The 25,971-nt window shown below is 45.3% G+C and overlaps 1 long non-coding RNA gene across 1 annotated transcript; it reads left to right on the top strand.

Annotated features, from left to right (window-relative positions):
* The first annotated feature begins 17,068 nt into the window (after positions 1–17,068).
* On the top strand, positions 17,069–20,591 carry LOC119970042. The gene is made up of 2 exons (XR_005461531.1): positions 17,069–17,226; positions 20,459–20,591. It is a non-coding gene; the product is annotated as an uncharacterized LOC119970042 (long non-coding RNA).
* The last annotated feature ends 5,380 nt before the right edge of the window (positions 20,592–25,971 follow it).

Here is a 25,971-nt window from a genome sequence, read left to right as displayed (position 1 = left end):
GGGGTTCACTGTGTGTTAGTTGCTCTGAATTTGGGGTTCACTGAGTTGCTCTAAGTTTGGGGTTCACTGAGTTAGTTGCTCAGAATTTAGGGTTCACTGTTCGCTGCTCTGAATTTGGGGTTCACTGTGTGTTAGTTGCTTGCTCTGAGTTTGGGGTTCATTGTAAATTAGCTGCTCTAATTTGGGTTTCACTGTGAGTTAGTTGCTCTGCGTTTGGGATTCACTGTTGTTCAGCTGCTCTGAGTTTGAGGTTCACTGTCAGTTCCTCTGAGTTTGGGGTTCACTGAATTAGTTGCTCTCAGTTTGGGGTTCATGGTGTTAGCTGCTCTGAGTTTGGGGTTCAATGTGTGTTAGTTGCTCTGAATTTGGGGTTCACTGAGTGTGCTGCTCTGAATTTGGGGTTCGCTGAGTTAGTTGCTCTGAGATAAGGCTTCCCTGTGTGGTGGTTGCTCTGAATCTGGGGTTCACTGTGTGTTAGCTGTTCTGCGTTTGGGGATCCCTGTGAGTTACTTGCTCTGAGTTTGGGGTTGATTATGATTCAGTTGCTCTGAATTTGGAATTCACTGTGTGTTAGCTGCTCTGAGTTTGGGGTTCAATGAGTTGCTCTGAGTTTGGGGTTCACTGTGTGTTAGCTGTTCTGCGTTTGGGGATCCCTGTGAGGTACTTGCTCTGCGTTTGGGGTTGATTGTGATTCAGTTGTTCTGAGTTTGGGGTTCACTGTGATTTAGCTGGTCTGAGTTTAGGACTCACTGTGAGTTAGCTGCTCTGAGTTTGGGACTTACTGTGAGTTAGCAGCTCTGTATTTGGGGTTCACTGTGTCAGTTGCTCTAAGTTTGGGGTTCACGGTGAGTTAGCTGCTCTGAGTTTGGGGTTAACTGTGTTAGCTGCTCTCAGTTTGGGGTTCACTGAGTTAGCTGCCCTGAGTTTGGGGTTCACTGTGTGTTAGCTGCTCTGAGTTTGGGGTTCACTGTGTTAGCTGCTCTCAGTTTGGGGTTCACTGTGTTAGCTGCTCTCAGTTTGGGGTTCACTGTGAGTTAGCTGCTCTGAGTTTGGGGTTCACTGAGTTAGCGGCTCTGTATTTGGGGTTCACTGAGTTAGCTGCTCTCAGTTTGGGGTTCACTGTGAGTTAGCGGCTCTGTATTTGGGGTTCACTGTGAGTTAGCTGCTCTCAGTTTGGGGTTCACTGTGATTTAGCTGGTCTGAGTTTAGGACTCACTGTGAGTTAGCTGCTCTGAGTTTGGGACTCACTGAGTTAGCAGCTCTGTATTTGGGGTTCACTGTGTCAGTTGCTCTAAGTTTGGGGTTCACGGTGAGTTAGCTGCTCTGAGTTTGGGGTTAACTGTGTTAGCTGCTCTCAGTTTGGGGTTCACTGTGAGTTAGCTGCTCTGAGTTTGGGGTTCACTGAGTTAGCGGCTCTGTATTTGGGGTGCACTGTGAGTTAGCTGCTCTCAGTTTGGGGTTCACTGTGAGTTAGCGGCTCTGTATTTGGGGTTCACTGTGAGTTAGCTGCTCTGAGTTTGGGACTCACTGTGAGTTAGCTGCTCTGAGTTTGGGGTTCACTGTGAGTTAGCGGCTCTGTATTTGGGGTTCACTGTGAGTTAGCTGCTCTGAGTTTGGGGTTCACTGTGAGTTAGCGGCTCTGTATTTGGGGTTCACTGTGAGTTAGCTGCTCTGAGTTTGGGACTCACTGTGAGTTAGCAGCTCTGTATTTGGGGTTCACTGTGTCAGTTGCTCTAAGTTTGGGGTTCACGGTGAGTTAGCTGCTCTGAGTTTGGGGTTAACTGTGTTAGCTGCTCTCAGTTTGGGGTTCACTGTGAGTTAGCTGCTCTGAGTTTGGGGTTCACTGAGTTAGCGGCTCTGTATTTGGGGTGCACTGTGAGTTAGCTGCTCTCAGTTTGGGGTGCACTGTGAGTTAGCTGCTCTCAGTTTGGGGTTCACTGTGAGTTAGCGGCTCTGTATTTGGGGTTCACTGTGAGTTAGCTGCTCTGAGTTTGGGGTTCACTGTGAGTTAGCGGCTCTGTATTTGGGGTTCACTGTGAGTTAGCTGCTCTCAGTTTGGGGTTCACTGTGTTAGCTGCTCTGAGTTTGGGGTTCACTGTGAGTTAGTGGCTCTGTATTTGGGGTGCACTGTGAGTTAGCTGCTCTCAGTTTGGGGTTCACTGTGAGTTCGCTGCTCTGAGTTTGGGGTTCACTGTGAGTTAGCGGCTCTGTATTTGGGGTGCACTGTAAGTTAGTTGTTCTCAGTTTGGGGTTCACTGTGGTTTAGCTGCTCTGCGATTGGGGTTCACTGTGTTAGCTGCTCTGAATTTGGGGTTTACTGAGTTAGTTGCTCTGAATTTGGGGTTCACTGTTACCTGCTCTGAATTTGGGGTTCATTAATTTAGCTGCTCTGAGATTGTGGTTCACTGAGTTAGGTGTTCTGAGTTTGGGTTCACTGTGTGTTAGTTGCTTCAGTTTGGGGTTCACTGTGTGTTAGCTGCTCTGAGTTTGGGGTTCACTAAGTTAGTTGCTCGGAGTTTGAGGTTCACTGTGATTTAGCTGCTCTGCGTTTGGGGTTCGCTATGAGTTAGTAGCTCCCAGTTTGGGGTTCACTGTGGTTTAGCTGCTCTGGGTTTTGGGTTCACTGAGTTAGTTGCTCTGAATTTGTGATTCGCTGTGTGTTAGTTGCTCTGAATTTTGGGTTCACTGTGAGTTAGCTGTTCTGAGTTTGGGGTTCACTGAGAGTTGATCTGAGTTTGGGGTTCACTGAGTTAGTTGCTCTGAGTTTGGGTTTCACTGTCATTTAGTTGCTCGGAGTTTAGGGTTCACTGTGTCAGTTGCTCTGTGTTTGTGGTTCACTGTCAGCTGTTTTGAGTTTGGAGTTCACTGTGAGTCGCTCTGAGTTTGGGGTTCACTGTTTGTTAGTTGTTCTAAGTTTGGGGTTCACTATGTGTTGGTTGCTCTGAGTTTGGGACTCACTGTGAGTTAGCGGCTCTGTATTTGGGGTTCACTGTGTCAGTTGCTCTAAGTTTGGGGTTCACGGTGAGTTAGCTGCTCTGAGTTTGGGGTTCACTGTGTTAGCTGCTCTCAGTTTGGGGTTCACTGTGAGTTAGCTGCTCTGAGTTTGGGGTTCACTGAGTTAGCGGCTCTGTATTTGGGGTTCACTGTGAGTTAGCTGCTCTGAGTTTGGGGTTCACTGTGAGTTAGCGGCTCTGTATTTGGGGTTCACTGTGAGTTAGCTGCTCTCAGTTTGGGGTTCACTGTGTTAGCTGCTCTGAGTTTGGGGTTCACTGAGTTAGTGGCTCTGTATTTGGGGTGCACTGTAAGTTAGTTGTTCTCAGTTTGGGGTTCACTGTGGTTTAGCTGCTCTGCGATTGGGGTTCACTGTGTTAGCTGCTCTGAATTTGGGGTTTACTGAGTTAGTTGCTCTGAATTTGGGGTTCACTGTTACCTGCTCTGAATCTGGGGTTCACTAATTTAGCTGCTCTGAGATTGTGGTTCACTGAGTTAGGTGTTCTGAGTTTGGGTTCACTGTGTGTTAGTTGCTTGGTGTTGGGGTTCACTGTGTGTTAGCTGCTCTGAGTTTGGGGTTCACTAAGTGAGTTAGCGGCTCTGTATTTGGGGTTCACTGTGTCAGTTGCTCTAAATTTGGGGTTCACGGTGAGTTAGCTGCTCTGAGTTTGGGGTTCACTGTGTCAGTTGCTCTGAGTTTGGGGTTCACTGTAATCTGTTCTGAGCTTGGGGTTCACTGTACATTGCTCTGAGTTTGGGGTTCACTGTGAGTTAGCTGTGCGGAGTTTGGGGTTCACTTTAAGTTAGTTGCTCTCAATTTGGGTTCACTGTGAGATAGCTGCTCTGAGTTTGGGGTTCACTGTGTTAGCTGCTCGGAGTTTGGGGTTCACCTGTGTGTTATTTGCTCTGAGTTTGGCGTTCACTGTGTTAGTTGCTCTGAGTTTGGGGTTCACTGTGTTAGTTGCTCTGAGTTTGGGGTTCACTGTGTTAGCTGTTCTGAGTTTGGGGTTCACTGTGAGTTAGTTGCTCTCAGTTTAGGGTTCATGGTGAGTTAGCTGCTCTGTATTTGGGGTTCACTGTGTTAGTTGCTCTGAATTTGGGGTTCACTAAGTTGCTCTGAGTTTGGGGTTCACTGTGAGTTAGTTGCTCTGAGTTTGGGGTTCACTGTCAGTCGCTCTGAGTTTGGCATTCACTGTGAGTCGCTCTGAATTTGGGGTTCACTGTGAGTCGCTCTGAGTTTGGGGTTCACTGAGTCGCTCTGAGTTTGGAGTTCATTGTGAGTTAGCTGCTCTGAATTTGGGGTTCACTGAGTTAGCTGCTCTGAATTTGGGGTTCACTGAGTTAGCTGCTCTGAGTTTGGGGTTCACTGTGATTTAGTTGCTCTGAGTTTGGGGTTCATTGTCAGTTGCTCTGTGTTTGTGGTTCACTGTGATTTAGCTGCTCTGAGTTTGGGGTTCACTGTGATTTAGTTGCTCTGAGTTTGGGGTTCACTGTCAGTTGCTCTGTGTTTGGGGTTCACTGTGATTTAGTTGCTCTGAGTTTGGGGTTCACTGTTCGCTACTCGGAGTTTGGGGTTCACAGTGATTTAGTTGCTCGGAGTTTGGGGTTCACTGTCAGTTGCTCTGAGTTTGGGGTTCACTGTCAGTTGCTCTGTGTTTGTGGTTCACTGTGATTTAGCTGCTCTGAGTTTGGGGTTCACTGTGATTTAGTTGCTCTGAGTTTGGGGTTCACTGTCAGTTGCTCTGTGTTTGTGGTTCACTGTGATTTAGCTGCTCTGAGTTTGGGGTTCACTGTGATTTAGTTGCTCTGAGTTTGGGGTTCACTGTCAGTTGCTCTGTGTTTGGGGTTCACTGTGATTTAGTTGCTCTGAGTTTGGGGTTCACTGTTCGCTACTCGGAGTTTGGGGTTCACAGTGATTTAGTTGCTCGGAGTTTGGGGTTCACTGTCAGTTGCTCTGAGTTTGGGGTTCACTGAGTTAGCTGCTCTGAGTTATGGGTTCACTGTGTTAGCTGCTCAGAATTTGGGGTTCACTGTATGTTATTTGCTCTGAATGTGGGGTTCACTGAGTTAGCTGCTCTGAGTTTGGGTTTCGGAGTGAGTTAGTTGCTCCGAGTATGGGTTTCGGAGTGAGTTAGTTGCTCTGAGTTTGGGGTTCACTGTCAGTTGCTGAGTTTTGGGTTCACTGTGAGTTAGCTGTTCTGAGTTTGGGGTTCACTGAGTTAGTTGCTCTGAAATTTGGGTTCATTGAGTTAGCCGCTCGGAGTTTGGGGTTCACTGTGAGTTGCTCTGAGTTTGGGGTTCACTGTGGGGTAGCTGCTCTGAGTTTGGGGTTCACTGAGTTAGCTGTTCTGAATTTGGGGTTCACTGAGTTAGCTGCTCTGAGTTTGGGTTTTGGAGTGAGTTAGTTGCTCTGAATTTGGGGTTCACTGAGTTAGTTGCTCTGAGTTTTGGTTTCGGAGTGAGTTAGCTGTTCTCAATTTGGGGTTCACTGTGAGTTAGCTGTTCTGAATTTGGGGTTCACTGAGTTGCTCTGAGTTTAGGTTTCGGAGTGAGTTAGTTGCTCTGAGTTTGGGATGCACTGTGAGTTATTCTGAATTTGGGGTTCACTAATTTAGTTGCTCTGAGTTGGGGTTCACTGTGGTTTAGCTGCTCTGAGTTTGGGGTTCACTGAGTTAGCTGCTGTCAGTTCGGCGGAAGCAGTAGGAATTGTGCACATAATATCAGCATCACTGACATAAGGTTGCGGGAATTAGCTCAAGTTGTAGCTTGATGTGTATGTGTGTGCGCACGCCAAGCGGTCAAAGTGCCTGTCAGCTTTCACTGTCAAGATTCACACTTGGCGCCTAATACTTGGGTGTGGTGTCAAAAGGAGGCTGTCAACTGTACTGCCATGCAGCAGCAAGAATATTTATTTTCAGGAGAGGCGGAGAAAGGAAGAGACCTGGCAAAGAAATATTGCCAACAAAAACCCCCACTGGTAATTTAATAGGAATCACATAGTCTTTAAACATCTGTTACCTGAGTCATCTAGGTGGAGATAAAAGAAGGAAGGATGTGGTGGGAACGGAATGCTTTTTTTCCTCAAACTGCAGGTGGATAAGCAAGTCAGATCAGATCACTGAACTAGCAAATCATTTATCCCGACGTCTTAATTCATTATTTTTCTTCTGGTAAGAGAGTCCTGCTGTTAACGATTTCCGAAAGAAGCAAACTCCTTCAAAGCATTTTCATAAACCTAATTACATCTTTTAACAACCTTGTACTACAATTCTTGCTATAAAATATTATGACCTATCAGCGATAAAATGTGTGTAAATGTGTGCACACCGTGACAGGTAATGAACAGGAGAGCTGCAGTACATGTATCAAGCACTGGGCTGGGGAGTTTGTGGTCAGGGACAAAGCAAGGCTGCTCGCCGTTGACCACCACAATAGTCTCGCTGAGAGACCTAGCTACCTCTCCAGCGGGAATCTCACCGTTCAACACCCCGCAGTGATTTGGCAAATGATTGCAGACAAGAACAGAAAATACTGGACAATCTCAGTAGGTCGAACAGCGTTGTTTGCAGAATTCTGAACTGGCCATTCCCAATGTGGGGCTGCAGGGAGATCTTCAGGTTGTCCAAACCAAACCAACAATTACAATTAAGGATTTTGGCTGATGCCCAAACAGGAAACCAGAAGAACTAAAATAAAAATCACTTTTGCACTGAAACAATTAAAACACGTGGGGAGTGGAGTGGATGCTCCAAAGAAAAGTCTGAATGTATTTTGAAAATATTGATTAAAAACTGTACTAATTGATCTTTACTAGCAATCTAAGAATGCATGTTTTTTTCGGGACCAGTGCTGTTGTTTGTCAAATTTTACCAATCGCATCATTGCACAAAAGCCCAGTTCCAACTGATTGAATGAGGTGTGACATTTTACGGGGTTTTAAGCAGCGATGTGAGAGTGGAAAAGTTTTAGTTTTTATTTTGACAGTTGAAGCTCTGACCGGTTTCAATGATTGGCCAGCTTTGTGAGCTGGGTGTGGAGCACTGTAGTGCTCGGAGTGCAAGCCTGCAGCTCAGCACCAAGTGACAAGAGCACAATTGAACGATTTTGGTGTTGATCTGTGCATCCCCATCATCTTGCTGAAGTTCCAGTTGTTTCAGAAGAGTATTGACGCAAATATTGACAGTTCACATCTGCAAAATCTGGGTCATTATGTGAATGAATCGTACACATTCTATGAGACAAATGGCTGAATGCGGTTAAAAAAAAAAACTTTTTACACATAGGAGAGATCAGACTGTGAAAATCAAAGAGTAGAATCATAGAACCTCTACAGAGCAGAAGAAAGCCACTCGGCCCATTGAGCCTGCATCAACCCAACGAAAAAGCGCATTACCCAGGTCCATACCCCCACCCAATCTCCAGCTAACCCTTTGGACACTAAAGAGTAATTTAACATGGCCAGTCCACCTAATGTGCACATCTTTGGACTGTGGGGGTAATCTGGTGCTCCCAGAGGGAACCACACAGACACGGGGAGAATGTACCAATTCCACAGTCATTCAAGGTCGGAATCAAACGCAGATCCCTGGCGCTGTGAGGCAGCAGTGGTAACCAATGTGCTACCATGCCACCCCTAGAACAAAAACGTTGAGGATGACAGGAAGAAACATTTGAACCATCAAAGCTCATTCCCTTGTGCATGAACTTTCCAGAACAGACTCAATCTATTCTTGCTTACTGCTGTTTCGTGTATCTACTTTTGAAATGTTTTTCCCCAAATATTTACCACTCTTGGAGTAAAGGAGTTTCTTCTAATATATATCCTGGACCTATTTTTCACACATTTCCATTTTCTCAGGGTTTACTTCCTCGAGTAATAACTTAGATTTCCATTACCCCTACCATTAAATATGGGGAGATTTTCTGCCCTATCATTTCCAGATCTGCTGGAAACACACAACAGGAAATTTGGGCCATGATTTTCTACCCGTGTTTGTGCGTGTGTGTGTGAGAGCCACACCATTTGCTCAAGGCTGACTAATGAACCTCACCAAAACTGAAACCATCCTTTTTCTAGCCATGAAGGTACCAATGCATTTTAACCTTCTATGACACATAGGGGGCGGGATTCTTTGATCGGTTACACTTTGCCTCAAAGGTAAGGCTCTCATCTCTGAGCTAGAAGATTGATTGGTTCAAGTCGCATCCCAGAGATTTGAGTGCATATCTAGACAGACTTCAATGCAGTCCAGTACTGAAAGAATATTGCACTGTTGAAGGTGCTGTCTTTTGGAAGATGCATTAATCCGAGCCCCTGTTTGCCATTTCAGGCACATGTTAAATATCCCCTGGCACTATTTCACAAGCAAGGAAGTGTTTCTAGTGTTCTCACCAGAATTTATCACTCATGTACTAATTGAAACATTTGCTCTGGTCATTTATTCCATCGCTGTTGGCAGATTGGCCTTTCCAGCATGACAACAGCTTTTGGGAAGTTCTGGCATCCTGAAAAAATGTTTACATTTTTAGTAATGTAATTTAAAAATAGGACGTTTACATACACACACCTCCTGATGCTAACAAACCTCTTCCTACACCCTTGGGGCATGATTGATTGCGTTTATCCGGTGTCCTGCCTCAGCCGATGCCAATCACTGGAGGCTGGTCTTCTGCTTCAAACAGAGCCAGCCTCCCTTTGCTGTGACTCCTGCAGTCTAAAAGCACCCAGTATGGATGAACGGCTTACTCCACACACCTCCTTCCAGATATCTGTGAAAATCTAACATTTGTGTGAAAATCACTGGTGATGTGGGATCAAGAAAGCAGTTTTGGCACAACAAAATTGCCCTCCCGTTTGGCAAACAGCAGCCTTCTGAGAGTTGGCGCCGACCCAGAAGCCCCATCTTCTCCGGACGATGGCAGTTTTGGCTTGGTTCCCTGCATTCACTTATCTTGTGCAGGAGGTATGTTACACAAGGTGGATGAAAAAGCCTTGTAGAATCTGCCACGGCCACACCTTCTCATCTTATGTGCACCGCATGGCCTTAAAGACAGAAAAATGGAAAGTGGTTTCTGGAAGTTAAAGTTAAATGCTGTGGTAGAATTTGCAAACAGAACCACCCACTGTAACTTCAGTGTTCGTGCCATGGACATCCTGCAAAACCACCTGAGACATATAACAAATTAGATGCGAAACTGCAGTTATTAAATGCTTTACATTCTCCGCAGCGAAACTTTTTGGAACATGTCGAGTTGTTGCTTCATGGAAAACCAGGGATTTCCTCAGATCTCTACTGATAATTGTGCATAAAGGGAGATCCAGTAATAGAGTGTATCTTTTCTCGGAGCTACAGTTCTGGGCAGCTTCCTCCCGCTGCCTGGCTTTAACGGTCAGCCAGCCCGTTTCAGACAACTTGCCAGTCATTAGGGTTGGAAATTCGACAAGCAGCATGTTCATGAGGCCAGGCTATTAAAATCAGTGGAGTCTCCCTACTACCTGGGGGCAGCACAGTAGCATAGTGGTTAGCACAATTGCTTCACAGCTCCAGGGTCCCAGGTTCGATTCCCGGCTTGGGTCACTATCTGTGTGGAGTCAGCACGTTCTCCCAGTGTGCGGGTTAGGTGGACTGGCTTTGTTAAATTGCCCTTGGGTGTCCAAAAAGGTTAATTGGGGTTACTGGGTTAAGGGGGATGGGAATGGGATGGAGGAGGTGTATGCTTGAGTGGGGTGCTCTTTCCAAGGGCCGGTGCAGATGTGATAGGCCGAATGGCCTCCTTCTGCACTGTAAATTATATGATTATTGATACCCATTGCAGATGGCCCCTGGCCACTCACTTGATTGCATTCCCATATGGAGTAACAAAGAAGGGCAAGTTGGTATTTTACTGCTTCTCCCAATGAATCATCTGCTCAGCACCGAATGCACCTGTAAATCTGGATTAGACAGTTCAATCCCAACAGTACTCTCAAACCCACAACCTTTAAACCCAGGCATGAGTTGCTGTTGAATCAAGCTGAAACTCAGGGGCAATTAGAGATCTTGTAAAAGACCACTGGGGGTAACAACAAGAAAATTGAATAAAACCTTGGGAATTTCAGATTAAATGAGGTGAAAATACTTTTTATTTCCTTTCGGTTTGTTCTGAGGATGTCCATGCATCCTGGGATATGCTTCTGTGAGGTTGGTGCCTTTCCGATTCTCAATTAAGGTGACCAGTCTGTGTGCATGGGGAGAGTGGATGTTAGAAGACTTTTCATCTTTCAGGGTGAACCTCTTTAAGCGTGAACATGCCCCTAACTGTGCAAATCTGCATTTTCTGATAGGAATGATCAAGTGTGGGGTTGGATTTTTCAAACGCCTGTCATGAGGAGTCTGAAACATGGATTGAATTGGAAACAATCACTCAATGTGATTTTTCCCGGGGCAGCTAGTTAATGGCCAGAGGGTATGCCCTCTGCCCCTCTCCCATCAGATGTTTGGCTCGAGACATATGAACAGCCCCCTACCATGTGTGGAAACCTAGAGATGAACTGACGGCCTCCTTTAATTGGCCATAACTGGCTATGAAGGAACCATTTGTTCAGCTCAAAGGAGCTGATTGGTTTAAGCTACCTGGCACATGTAGGTGGATAGCCCTGTCACCGCCCCACCCCTCACCCAGTACCCAGCACACCTCTGCAACGGTTGCCTACGTGCGGGGGTTTGGGATGGAGCAGGGAAGCACCTCCAATCCCAGAGGCAGAAAATCAAACCCCAAGACTGGAACACCATTTGAGTATTTATTTTCTTCCGTTTTCTGTGGTGATTTGCCTTGCGCAACTTTCACACAACCTCTGAAATCACTTAATTCATGGTCTATTGAGCTCACGGCACAGAATGTTTGCCAACTATGGGTTAGGGTGAGGGGAAGGGATGCCTGATTTTAATATTCAGCTCTGGCAGAAAAATCCCAGAGGTCTTTTAAAATATCTTAATTGCCCCTGAGTTTCAGCTTGATTCAGCAGCAACTCACCCCTGGGTTCAAAGGGGTCCATGCACCTTGTGCGATTTTCCCCTTTATATTTATAATGGGCATTCGAGCTGCTACTGTCATTTTGCACCAGCATCAAAAGCTTAAATTGACCTGAAAATTTAAAATTGTGCAAAGGGTTATTTGAACCTAGCTTCCTGGCGGGAAAGTGTTTTGATCACGCTGGCCACCAGCTTTACACCTGACTGAGTTGAACTCCCTCCATTGGAGAGTAAAATCCAGGCAGCTGACCCAAGCATACCCCTTCCGCACAAAGTTAAAATTAGCCCCCGATTGGATACAAAATCAGCAAATGCTGAGCAAAAGGAACCTTGACTTTTATCCCCAGTGTAGCACTGGTATTTCGTCTGACATTTGGTTCCGCGGTAACCGTGGTTAAAGTCCAAAGAGTACAATCTTACAGTTATCGCCCATCTGAAAGATTAGACTCTTTATCCTGATATTCGTTAGCAAAGCTGCCGGCCAGGCCTTCTTTTGAAGGCACATGAACTGTGGACTCAACAAGCTACAGGTAAATTGCAGCAGCAGGCTTGAGCTTCAGATAAGAAGTAATCAGACAATCACTCGCTCTTTCTGCCCCAGCCACACAGTAACTTTTCAAGTGATCTATTGATTTTTGAATTCAGTTTCCGGCCTCCGGGAGCGATAGTGTTGGTAATGTTTGAAGCTGGGTAACACAGTCCTCTGTCACGCCTTTGCAAACCTGTGCCAGCCACTAATCTTTGGTCAGTAGTTCGATGTTGCAAATAAAAGCTTCCTGGAACAGATGAAGGTAATCTAGATTTCAGTACATGATTTCATTTCAGTAAGTAGCTGGTACTATTGTTCAAACAAACCTTGTTTCTGGATCACTGTGTGCTTTTATAACCCAAGTGCTGAGATTCACCTTTAGATGCTTGCAGTCATCATTCCTTTACCGATGTTTGTTCAGTTGCTCGATTTTCTGTTTTCATTTAGTGCCCCTTTGATGATTGTGAAAAGGATGAACAATGCTGATCCATTGACACTTCATCACAAAAGGGTTCAAATACCCTCTGCACTAGTTTTAAACTTCGGAAGTTAAAAGAAAGGGAAAAAAACACACATGAAGCTTTAAGTTCTATGAGTGATACTGTATGGAATAAGACATCAGAGAAAAGCCCTGAGGCAGACAATAATATTTAGATACAGTACTGCAGAAAGAAGTGAATGAGGAATAGTGAGAACTCATTCCGGTGATTTATCAATATTTCTAACCAACTGTAAATCTTTTCTCTTCGGCCACTTACACTGTTTTGCCAGAAATATGGGCATGTTCCCATTGAGTTTACAATTTTGCGAACAACAACAGATTTACACAGTAACTTCATTGCAGTGTTAATGTAAGTCTACTTGCGACATTCATATAGATTATTATTCATACATAAGAGGTGACAAAATCCATCATCACCTCTGATGTGTCAGCTGAGCCTTCAGCTGAATGAGGAAATCAATATTTAAGGGCCAGGATCCGAAACCTGGGACTAATTCATGGTTTACCAGGCAGCAGTGATCTCCACACTCCTTATATGGTTCAGAGACTTGGACAACCTACAGAAGACACTTCAAAGCACTGGGAAATGTCACCAGCAGCAAGATCCTCCAAATCCAGGAGCAAGAAAGGCAAACCAAAAACAGCATCCTCTCCCAAGCCGTTGAGGTGTGAATCACTCCGAATCGGCTCCAGCAGGCGGGACATGTTATTCATGTGCCTGACACCATGGGCGGGCGTCAATCCCGCCCCCTCCGTGTCCCAAAGTCTCCGGTACCAGAGATTCTGCGGGGGCGGGAATCGTGTCGCGCCGGTCGGCGGGGCCCACCCCCGGCGATTCTCCGGCACGTGATAGGCCGAAATCCCGCTGCTGTCATGCAGGTCCCGTCGGTGTGGATCAAACCACCTACCTTACCGGCAGGACCAGGCGGCGCGAGCGGGCTCCAGAGTCCTGGGGGAGCGTGGGGCGATTTGTCCACGGGGGTGCCCCCACGGTGGCCTGGCCCGTGATCGGGGCCCACCGATCGGCGGGCAGGCCTGTGCCGTGGGGTCACTCTTTTCCTTCCGCCTTCGCCATGGTCTTCATGATTGGTGTCAGTAGCCGCTGGCGCTCCGGCGCATGCGGGGACTTCCGCCGACCGGCGAAGTCCCTTCAGCCCCAGCTGGCGTGCCACCAAAGGCCGTTCCAGCTGGCGGAGCGCCAACCACTCCGGCGAGGGCCTAGCCCCTCAATGTTAGGGCTTGGCCCCTAAAGGTGCGGAGACTTCCGCACCTTTGGGGCGGACTGATGCCGGAGTGGTTCACGCCACTCCATCACGCCGGGACCCCCCGCCCGCCGGGTAGGGGAGAATCCCGGCCCATGTTCCAGAAGCAATTGTTCTACTCGGAACTGCAGAAGGACAGCAGAAATGCTTCAGCTTCACTGAAGAGATCAGACATTGCCGCCGACTCATGGGAGCCACTGGTTTGTGACAGACCAAAATGGAAAAGGTTCATTTGGGAAGGCATTGAACACATTGATAGGCTTTGTCAGAAATGTGCAAAAGTGAAGTCAAGGCATCAGAGAGCGGATACAAACCTTCTAGCATCTAGTTGCCCGATCCATCAAGCACCATCTGCAAAGTTGGGCAGAATGGTGGCTCAATGGTTAGCACTGCCACCTCAGGGCTCCAGGGACCCGGTTTCAATTTGGCCTTGGGTCACTGTGTGTGGCGTTTTCACATTCTCCCCATGCCTGCGTGGGTTTCCTCCGGGTGCTCCTGTTTCCTCCCGCAATCCAAAGATGTGCAGGTTAGGTGAATTGACCATGCTAAACTGCCCATTAGTGTCCAAAAAAGATGTGTAGGTTAGGTTAAGGGATTTTTGGGATAGGATGGGGGTGTGGGCTTGGGGTGGAGTACTCTCTCAGAGGGTTGTTGCAGACTTGATCAGCCGAATAGTCTATTTCTGCACTGTGACAATTCTATGATTCTACGAAAGTCTCCAGATTGTGCACTGAACATATGAGCCATCTCAGAACCTATTGAACTGGGGTGGAAGTAAATCACCATTAATCCCAAATGAGGAAATGCCCGAAGGAGAAGAAGACATTATGTAGCACCTTCAATGTAATGAAACATCTCAATGCTTCACAAAACAAAGTATGGCACCGTGCCGCATAAGGAGATATTAGGACCTATGAGCAAAAACTTGGTTAATAATAATAATCTTTATTGTCACAAGTAGGCTTACATTAACACTGCAATTAATTTACTCTGAAAATCCCCCAGTCGTCACACTCGGGAACCTGCTCAGGTGCACTGAGGGAGAATTCCAAATGTCCAAATTATCTACAGCAGTCTTTCAGGAATTGTGGGAGGAAACCAGAGCACCCGGAGGAAACCCACATAGACACGGGGAGAATGTGCAGACTCTGCACAGACAGTGACCCAAGCCGGGAATTGAACCTGGGACCCTGACGCTGTTAAGCTTTCAGAAATGTCTTAAATGAGGCAAGCAAGGTAGAATGATGGAGAGGCCCAGAAACTGAAGGCATGGTCACCAATGATGGTGCATATATGATTGGGAAAGCACAAGAGACCAGAATGAGAGGAGTGCAAATGTCTTGGGAGGGTTGTGCAGTTGGAGGATATTCCAGAATTGAAAGGGGAAAGGCCACGGAGCTATTTAAAAACTAGAATACTAATTTTAAAATCAAGGGGTGGGATTCTCCGTTGGCTGACGATGAAATCAGGAAATGCGATTTGGCGGAAAATAGGTTCCGATGCCAAAATCGCGGCAGGTGGCGATTTGACACCAAATCGCAATTCTCCGTAACCTCGACAGTGGCATCAATGCGGTCTGGAACGCACATGTAGTAAACACTGTTTGCATATCATTAGTATTCTCCGGGGCCTCCGTGATTCTCCTCCTCCGATGGGCCAAGTTCCCGACAGCGTGGTTCTCTTGTGCTTTTGAAAATCATGAAACAGGCGCCTTGGCTGCTGAAGGAGAGAGAGAGGGTACAGAAAGGGTCCAACATTGCCATAGTTTGCTGACAGTTGTGCTACTGGCTAGGGGACTTCTGCCAAAGTGGGGGGGCTTGTAGTGATGGGTGGCCAGGAGGTGGGCTGTGGGGCAGGGTGGATGGGCATGGATCACCATTGCCGTAGCCTGAAAGGCAGTTATGCAGCTGCGCATGTCGCTAACAGCCCACTGTGAACTTAGGGCCATGAGTATTTTGAGTGCCCACCTAGGTGCCCTCTGGCCCCAGAGGATTTCATTCTCTAAAGGTTACAGTAAAATTAGTTTTTATGACAATCAATAATAATTTTATTGTCACCATTACTCGGACTAGCTTTCAATTTCAGACTTTTTTAAAAAAGTGAATTTAAATTCTACCAACTGCAGCAGTGGAATGTGAACCCATATTCCTGGAGCCTAGATCTCTGGGTAATTAGTCCAGTTACATTACCGCTACACCACTATCTCAATACTTAACACCATAAGCAGAATATCATACCTTACCACTGTCCCATATGTTATTGTTCAACATAAACAATTTCATTGAACATATAACGAGCAAAAAAATAAGGGTATATATTAACAAATTAAAAACATTATTAAAAATGACACCTTTTGAAAGTATAATTCTATCTACAGCTTCTGCTCATATTCAAAATGATTGATGTTCATTTGTGGGGTTTTATTCATTCTCTGACTAACAGGGTAGTCATTTTTGCATTTCCAACAAGGGAAATGCCTGACCTGAAAAGACTGGTCCACAGAGATGACTATCTGCTCTTTTGCATAACTGACTAACATATTTCTTTTTTTTTTAAATTTAGAGTACCCAATTATTATTTCCAATTAAGGGGCAATTTAGCATGGCCAATCCGCCTACCCTGCACATCTTTGGGTTGTGGGGGTGAAACCCATGCAAACACGGGGAGAATGTGCAAACTCCACCCGTCAGTGACCCAGGGCCGGGATTCAAACCCAGGTCCTCAGCGCCGTGAGGCAGCAATGCTAACCACTGTGCCACCGTGCTGCCCAGACTAACATATTTCTAATCATATTTGCACCTGAGCATCTGGGCTGCTCCCCTTTGTAAAAAGATTACAACAAATATTGGAAGCTTCATAAAATCGTGCCTTCACATAATCAGCTCTTCCTGACTCACTGATGATCCATCAGTTAAGTAGCTGCAGAAATTTGCACCTTTCCCCGGAGTTGTAGCAGGCAGGTTTTGAAATGCTTTACATTCATAAGTCACGAAGAGCTTTAGCTCTGTTCAACCAGATCACATATCTTTTGAGTGACTGTCAGGATGGTGTTGGGTGGAGGGTCCAGTGATGACTCAACATAGGTTGGAATAAAGGCTGTAATCCCTGAAAACTGCAACATGAGACAAGTTGAGAGGAATGAGCTTTTTCTTTGGCCATCAGATTGCATGTGAAACCTGGAATGGCTGGCCTGCTGGTAGGCAATGCCAAGTCGGTTTTCTTGTAGCTCTGATCAGAACTCTTGCCAACTTTTTCAATATATCATTTACACGGTACTATTACATTATAGATAATTGCTTCACAATTTAATTGGAACACATTACACACAACGCAGAACATTTTAGTGACTGATCTTCCACTTCCACTCGAAAGAGACAAAGGTCAATGGAATAACCACACTGACCATCCAAAGTCAGTATCAGGTCTGGGCCTGAACTTTCTTCATGTTCAGGTTTCATTTGACTGTTGTGGGTGCTAAATAGACACCCCACTGCAGCTTACTGGCTGTTGAAAGGTGAGAAATTGGCCAACTCAACATGGAGACAGATCAGTCCCATGGAGGAGATGGTGGGCAACGAGCAGACAATATAAGGAGGATCTGGGACAGGGTAATCTTGCACAGGTCAATAACAACTGGAGGTTATTTGCAGGCCCAGGAGAGCCAAAATATTCATCCTGGGTATAGGAATAAAAAATATATAATTTCTTGGTAATCTTTAAGCAGCATCCAGCGAATTGGGTCACGGTTGTTTTTGTATCTTCACAGCCCTCCTTTGGAGAATAGCGCGAAGCAGTGGAAGGATTTACAAGATCAATTAACAGGCTGAAACACTGCGACTCAATTGCTCCTTCTATGGCCGCAACCGCCTTTATTCTATTAGAGGTATGGTAGAGGGATCCATAGCCACAAGGTATCCCTCTGGTTGTCAGGTCAGAATTTAGAACCAAATTCCAGTCTTTTAAAAAAATTTAATTTTATTATAAACATGTATCAAAACAGGTTACAGCGAACAAACACCCCGGGAAACACGCTTCCCTACAATCAACTATACAGTCTGTGCAGATTTGTCCTCTTTTTCAACCCCCCCTCCCCCACAACGAACATCCCCTCAAACACAGTCACAAACATACCCCACCTTTCCTCAAACCCCTTGAAGAGCCCCTTAACTCATACTTTATCTTCTCTAATCACAGGAAGCCGTACAGGTCACCCAAAGGTTCCAGTCTCCATTCACCAAGAAATATTGTTTGAATCCTTCTAACTCAGAAGTGGGAATTCTCCCATGAAGGCAAAGGCTGGCTGCCAGTGGGTTGCTCAACATCCTGGGATTGAAATTAACTCATTCTCCCCCCCCCCCCCCCCCCCCCCCCCCCCCCCCCCCCCCCCGCCCCCTCCCACCCATGTTTTCGGTGAATATTTATCAGCATTTTGAGAAAGAAGTCAGAATCATTCAATAAGTTTGATTCACAATAGAATGCCCACATAATCACATTGAACCTTCACCGTGAAGGAAACGTAGAGAAAGAATTCATGCACAAATCCCCTTCCATAACCTTGGGACATCCTAAAGCACCTTACACCCAAGAAAGTATTTTTTGAAGTGTAGTCGCAGTTGTAATGTAGGAGACATTGAAACCAAATTATGTACAGCAAGAACCCACAAACAGCAACATGACAATGACCAGATTTCTTTTCTTTAGTGATGTTGATTGAAGGATTGGCTAGGACATTTGGCGCAGCTTTCCTGCTCATTTTCAAAAAAGGGTTGCGGGATTTTTTACATTCACCTGGGAGAGCAGATGCGGCCTTGGCTTAACATTGCATCCAAAAGATGTCATATCTGATGTCAAATCAAAAGATGTCATAGGGGCCATGATAATATTCAGGCAATAGTACCAAAGGCTTGTGTTCCAGAACTTGCCGCACCCGCATCAAACTCTTCCAGTACAACCACAGCATTACCAGCATTGCGAAAATTTGCCCAGGTATGTCTTGTCCACAAATAGCAGGAAAAATCCAATTAAGCCAATTACCACCCTATCAGTCTACTCTTGATCATCAGTAAAGTGATGGAAGGGGTCAACAGTGCTCTCAATCAATACCTGCTTAGGAATTATTTCTTCATTAACACAGAGTTTGGGCTCTGTCAAAGTCACTCCACTCCTGACCTCATTGTAGCCTTAGTTCAAACATGAGCAAAAGAGCTGAACTCTCCACTAATTGGAGTCCTAACTAACATAAAGAAAGATGGTTGTGGTTGTTGGAGGTCAATCCTCTCAGTTCCAGGACATCACTGCAGGAGTTCCTCAGGGTAGTTTCCTTTGCCCAACCAGCTTCAGCTGTTTCATCAATGAGCATCCTTCCAATATAATGTCAGAAGTGGGGATGTTCACTGATTGCACAATGTTCAGTCCAATTACTGACTCCTCACATCCTGAACCAGTCCATGTCCAAATGCCGCAAGACCGGGACAATATACAGGCTTGGGTTGGCAAAGGACAAGTAACATCCCTGCCCCAAAAAAGTGTCAGGCAATGAGCATCTACAATAAGAGAGCATCTAACCATCACATCTTGACATTCAATGGCATTACCATAATTTAATCCCCCACTATCAACACCCTGGGTGTTACCATGGACCATAAACTGAGCAGGATAGCCATATAAATACTGTGCCTACATGAGCAGGTCAGACATGAGGAATCCTGCAGTGAGTAACTCACCTCCTGACTCCCAAAAGCCTGGCCAACATCCACAAGACTCAAGCCAGCAGTGCGATAGAATACTCTCCATTTGCTTAGATGAGTACAGCTTCAATACAAGACACAAGTCATGAGTATGATGGAATAATCTCCACTTATCTGAATAAGTACAGTTACAACACTCCAGAAGCTCAAGACCATTCAGAACAAAGTACCTCCTTCACAAACATTCAGTCCCCTCTACCACAAATGTACAGTGGCAGCTGTGTGTACCATCAACAAGTTGCACTGCAGGTAATCCACAAGGCTCCTGAGACAGCACCTTTCAAACCCATGAATGCTGCCATCTAACAGGACAGGGGTAGTACGAACATGGGAACACCACAACCTGGAATGACCGCTCCAAGTCACTCACCATTCTGACTGGGAAATATATCGCTGTTCCTTCACTGTCGCTGGGTTCAAATCTTGGAACTTCCTGTCTAAGAGCACTGTAGGTACCTACACCACTTGGACAGCAGTGTTTCTAGAAGGCAGCTCACCACTATCTTCTCAAGGGCAATTAGGGATGTGACAATAAATGTAGCCCTAGCCAGCGAAGTCCACATCCCATGAATTTACTGAAAAAATGTAATCAATCCTAATATTTACTCATCTCTTCATGAAAGCCATATGCCCCTTCTCACTTATCTACACATTTGAATGATTTAGAAACAAATTTGATCTGTCCTGCAGTTAACTTTCATTGTTCAGTTGCGACTGTGAAGAATTACTTAGCATGATATATTTTCAGGTAGTTATTCAGCAGCAATTATTCAAGAATGGTTATATCACAAGCTGCATCAATGTTATGTGGTGAACAACAAGACAAATAGTAACAGACTTCAGGAGGGCACAGATTGGTGAAATGATCTGGCATATGGTAGATGTAGTTAAACGCAGAGAAGTGCAAAGTGATGCATTTCGTAGGATGAATGAGGCACGACAATGGGGTGAATTCGCTGTTGCCGGAACTCTCCGATCCTCCGGCAGAGCACCTGCTCCCATGGGTTTCCCGGCGGCTTGGGGTGGCTACAATGGGAAATCCCATTGGCTGGCAGCGGGAAGGGAGAATCCCACTGCCAGCATCGGGTCGCCATCGAGGAACATGTGGCTGGGGAGGTGGAGAATTCATTCAAATGTAAACTAATCTTAAAGGGACTACAGAAATTAGAAAGCTGCTCAAAAAGCTAAGGGATCATTGGCTTTATTAATAGTGGGATAGAATGCAAAGGCAAATGTGATGCTAAATCTTCATAAAACACAGATTAGGCCCGAGCATAATAGCATTGAATTCTGGGCACCATACTTCAATAAGCATATTAGTTAACCTAAATTAATCAGAGCTTAAATCACTGGGATTTAATGTAAGTTTCACCTTGTACAATGTACAATACCAATAGTTTTATTTCTGTATTCAGATGTTTTAAAAGAAAGTATGTTACAACCTTGTGCCAAGATGAAGTATGAACAATGAACAATTAACTGGACCTCCTCTAACAAAGAATCAAGAAATGTAATAAATCAAAGTTATAAATGGAGTACCCATTTTAATAGCCTGGACATGTTTTTGATATTTTAACAGGTAAGTTTAATTTCCAAATAAAAATAGTTCAAAACATTAGCACAGTTAAACGTGCATTAGTGAATAGAAAGTATATCAGACACTATACTTGCATTTTTTTTTAAGTAATTTTTTTCCCTTCTGTTATTCATTGATGTGGAATATCAGGGTACGTACAGATTGCTTATCATACTGAAACAAGTAATACATTTCTCAACTTAAAATTATTCAGTGCCGAATCTCTCAAACTTGAAAGGACTCATTCAACCAGTGTTGTTGGAACAAGTCACACAGAATGTTTTGTTTTTGGATCAAATCTTCTTCTCACTAAGCATTTTCTGCAAAGCTAGACTTGATCTACATAATTGTCCGAAATACCAGCCGCTATTAAAGCTTTTGAAGTCAGACTTATTAAATTTGTCTTTTTTTATTCCTTGCCAACTTTTCTTTGCCAATTTTCTCCCTACCTTTGTCCTGTCGGTTTTGGGGCCAATTATAATCTAACCTGCTGCATGGGAAACGGGTGAGTTTGGGCCCGCTGCCCATTTTACACATCATCCATTTTTTGCATTCCATTGAATTCAATGAGGATCAATCAGAGAGACATAAAGCTAATTAAAATTACCCCCACTGACTCCTTGCTGGAAAGAGTTTCATGGACATCTTCTGATGCCTCATCCAAGTGGCCACTATTGACCATGAATGTTGGCAATATTCAACTTTGAAGCCCAATCCTGCCCTCAGCTGATATTCACCGACGAAAATGTCGTGGAGTAGTTCCCAAGAATGGGAATTCTATCTACTCTTCCTCTTCTTAGTATCGCAATGGAAGCCAATACTAGTGTCCAACAGATTACTTTGTTGAGATCAGTCAACTCAACACAGGTTGGAAACAGAATGGTTTGAATATGGGGATTGATTAGGAAGGGGAAACTACACTATGAAAGTAAGCTAATGGGGATCATAAAAACTGACTGTAAAACTGACTGTAATAAATAGGTATGTAAAGAGAAAAAGATTGATAAAAACTAATGTAGTCCTCTGACAGTCAGAAACAGGGGAATTCATAACGGGGGAACAAAAAAAATGGCTCAGGAACTAAATTTGTATTTTGTTTCTATCTTCACAAAGGAAGACATGAATAATGTACTGGAAGTTTTGAGAAACACAAGGTTGAGTGAGGAGTTGAAATAAATTAGTATTAGTAAATAAATGGTTTCAGGAACGTTAACGGGATTGAAGGCGAACAAATCTCCAGGACCTAATAGTCTTCATCACAGAGTACTTAAGGAAGTGGCCCTAGAAATAATGAATCCATTGGTTGTCATTTTCCAAAATTGTTTGGACTATGGAATAGTTCTTACAGTTTAGAGGGTAGCTAATATAGCCTTTTGATTCAAAAAGGGAGGTAGAGGGAAAACAGGGAAATATAGATCAGTGAACCTAATGCCGGTAATAGGGAAGTTGCTAGAATTCATTTTCAAGGATTTCATAGCATAGTGTCATGTGAGAGTACCTTTAAGAAATGGGTGTTTAAGAAATGCTTGGCTGCTCATGTTACTGCAGTGATGCCAGAGTGTGGGTGGAGCTGAGCTCCGGCTCTATTTTTTAGCTTCACTTTGAGAAAAGCTTGGGTGTGGCTATGTCTTTTTGGTTTTGTTTTTAGTGTTGGAGCTGAAGCCAGACAAAGCAGGTGTACTGTTGTTCTCTCTGCCATGAAAAGACTATCTCTTGATCATTTGGTGAACTCAGAATTATAAATGTTCTCAATAGTGAATGCAAACCTGATGTGCTTCTGTTAAAGGTTATGTTTCTTGTAAGTCTTCTGGGTGTTAAAAGGACAGCGTAAGCGTTACTTAGTGTTGTATTATTTGGGGGTTGTATTTGAATTGATGGTTGCTAAGATGTTCACTGTATGTTTTAAAAAGGTTTACTGAGCTCACAGAATAAATATTGTTTTGCTTTTTAAAAATACTTTTCCATTTCTGCTGTACCACACCTGTAGAGTGGGCCATGTGCTCCCCATACCACAATCTATTAAAAGTTGTGGGTCAGGTGAACTCTATGATACACTTTGGGATTCTCTAAACTCTGGCCCATAACATCAGCAATTGGAAAGCAGTGGTATAATCAGACAAAGTCAGCATTATACTGACTTTACAAGGCAAATCATGTTTGACAACTCAACTGGAATTCTTTGGAGATGTAACTAGCAGCAGAGTTGACCAGGGAGAACCAGTGGATGTGGTTTATTTAGACTTTCAGAAGACTTTCGACAAGGTCTCACACAGCTGATTGCTATGTAAAACTAAAGTGTAGGGACTGTAGATAATGTTTTGAGATGGATAGGAAGCTGATTGGTAGACAGGAAGCAAAAAGCTGGAATAAATGGTTCTTTTTCCGACTGCCAGGTAGTGACATAGCGGGGTACCAGAGGGATCTGTGCTAGGACCCTAACTGTTCACTTTATGTGTTAATGATTCGGACGAGGGAACTAAATGTATTATTTCCAAATTTGCAAATTATGCAAAATTGGGTGGATGGGTGAGCTGTGAGGAGGATGCAGATATGTTATTGCTGTATTTGGACAGGCTGGGTGAGTGGACATATGTATGGCAGATGCAGTATATGTAGATCAATGTGAGGTTATCTGCTTTGGTAGAAAAAGTAGGAAGGCGGATTATTATTTGAATGGGTGTAAATTGAGAAAGGTGGATAGTCAGCGAGACCTTGGTGTCCTCGTGCATCAGTCACTGAAAGTAAGCACGTACGTACAGCAGGCAGTAAAACAAGGCAAATGGTAGGTTAGCCTTCATAGCGAGAGGATTTGAGTATAGGAATAGAGATGTTTTACTGCAATTGTATAGGGCATTGATAAGGCCACACCTCGATTATTGTGCGCGGTTTTGGTGTCCTTATCTGAGGAAGGATGTTCTTGCTATGGAGGGAGTGCAGTGAAGGTTTACCAGGCTGATTCCTGGGATGGTGGGACTGTCATATGAGGAGAGATTAAGTCGGTTAGGATTATATTCATTGGAGTTCATTGGATGAGAGGGGATCTCAGAGAAACTTATAAAAAATTCTAACAGGATTAGACAGGGTAGATTCTGAAAAAATGTCCAGATGGTGGGGAGTCCAGAACAAGGGGTCATAATTTGACAGTAAGGGCTAAACATTTTAAGACTGAGGTGAGGAGCAATTTCTTCACCCAGGGAGCAGTGAATCTGTGGAATTCATGAACACAGAAAGTAGTTGAGACCAAAACGTTGTGTAATTTCAAGGAGGAATTAGATATACCTCTTGGGCTAAAACGATCAATGGATATGGAGGGAAGGTGGGATCAGGGTATTGAAATTGATGATCAGCCATGATCATAATGATGGCGGAGCAGGCTCGAAGGGCCGAATGGCCTCCTCCTGCTCTATTTTCTATGTACAACAACAACAATAATGTATATTTACAAGACTTTTTTTTTAATAAATAGTTTTATTGAGGTATTTTTCGGCATTCTAAACAGTTACAGACATCAACAAAAAGAAAGCAAAAAAGGCAAAAAATGTGCAAACATCCACGTACAATCAATACTTCAATCGTACCACACTGCACAGGCCCGCTCCTCTCCCATCGACACTACCCGCCAATTTATCCCTCCTACTCTACTCTACTCTAACCTCACTCCCCCCCCCCAACCCCACACCGCCCTGCTGACGCTCACTCTCCAGCAAAGAAGTCGATGAATGGTTGCCACCTTCGGGCGAACCCCTGTACAGATCCCCTCAAGGCGAACTTAATTTTTTCCATCCCCAGGAAACTCGACATGTCCGAAATCCACAACTCAGTCTTCGGGGGTTTTGAGTCCCTCCACGCCAATAATATTTGTCGTCGGGCTATCAGGGAAGCAAAGGCCAAAACATCGGCCTCTTTCTCACCCTGGACTCCCGGGTCCTCCGAAACCCCCAAAATTGCCACCCCTGGATCCATCGCCACCCTTGATTTTAGCACCCGGGACATGATCCCTGCAAATCCCTCCCAGTACCCCCTAAGCATCGGACATGTCCAAAACATGTGTACGTGGTTCACTGGTCCTCCTGCGCACCTAGCGCATTTGTCCTCTACCCCAAAGAATTTGCTCATCCGAGCCACCGTCATGTGGGCCCGGTGAACAACCTTAAATTGAATCAGGCCGAGCCTGGCACATGTTGCGGTCGAATTTACCCTACTCAGGGCATCTGCCCACAGCCCGTCCCGTCCCCTATTTCCCCACCTAGCTCCTCCTCCCATTTGAGTTTCAGTTCTTCCATCTGGGACCCTTCCTCCCTCATGAGCACCGTATAAATATCAGATACTCTACCCTCCCCTCTTCCCCTCTAGAGACTATTCTGTCCTGGATCCCCCTTGGCGGGAGGCGTGGGAAGGATGGGACCTGTCTACGGACAAAGTCCTGCAACTGTAGGTACCTGAAATTGTTTCCCCTTACCAGACCAAATTTCTCCTCCAAGCTCCTTAGACTCGCAAAGCTCCCTCCCAGGAACATATCCCCCACCCCCACCCGCCGCCATGCTCGAAACCCCCCATCCATACTCCCGGGGGCAAACCGATGGTTGTCGCAGATCGGCACCCAGACAGACGCCCCACCTCCTCCACATGCCTCCTCCACTGGCCCCATATCCGCAGGGTCGCCACCACTACCGGGCTGGTGGAGTACCTGGCCGGCGGCAGCAGTAGGGGAGCCGTGACCAGGGCTGCCAAGCTGGTGCCCCTGCACGAAGCCGCCTCCACCCGCTCCCAGATAGACCCCGTACCCACCATCCACTTCCTTATCATAGCGATGTTAGCCTAGCCGCCCAGTAATAGTTTATCAGACTCGGCAATGCCAGCCCTCCCTCGCTGCGGCTCCTCTCAAGCATTGCCTTCTTCACCTGCGGGGAGTTTCCCGCCCAGACAAAGCTCATGATCATCTTATTAACCCTTTTGAAAAAGGACTGTGGGATAAAGATCGGGAGGCACTGAAAAATGAACCGGAATCTAGGGAGGATTGTCATCTTTACAGTCTGCACCCTCCCTGCCAACGACAGCGGGAATGCATCCCATCTCCGAAACTCTCCCTTCATTTGTTCCACCACCCTGGCCAAATTTAACTTGTGCAGCCTTCCCCAGTCTCGCGCCACCTGAATCCCCAAGTACCGGAAACTTTCCCCAACCAGCTTAAATGGTAGCCCTTTCAGTCTGTTCTCCTGGCCCCTTGCCTGCACCACAAACATCTCATTCTGGCCATATTTAATTTGTACCCTGAGAACTGGCCGAACTTCCTCTGTGTTTCCAGTATACTTTCCATCCCAGCCAATGGGTCTGACATGTACAGGAGCAGGT

The sequence above is a fragment of the Scyliorhinus canicula genome, chromosome 8, assembly GCF_902713615.1.
Source record: "Scyliorhinus canicula chromosome 8, sScyCan1.1, whole genome shotgun sequence".
Taxonomy (NCBI): Eukaryota; Metazoa; Chordata; class Chondrichthyes; order Carcharhiniformes; family Scyliorhinidae; genus Scyliorhinus; species Scyliorhinus canicula.
This window is presented reverse-complemented; position numbering and strand designations above follow the sequence as displayed.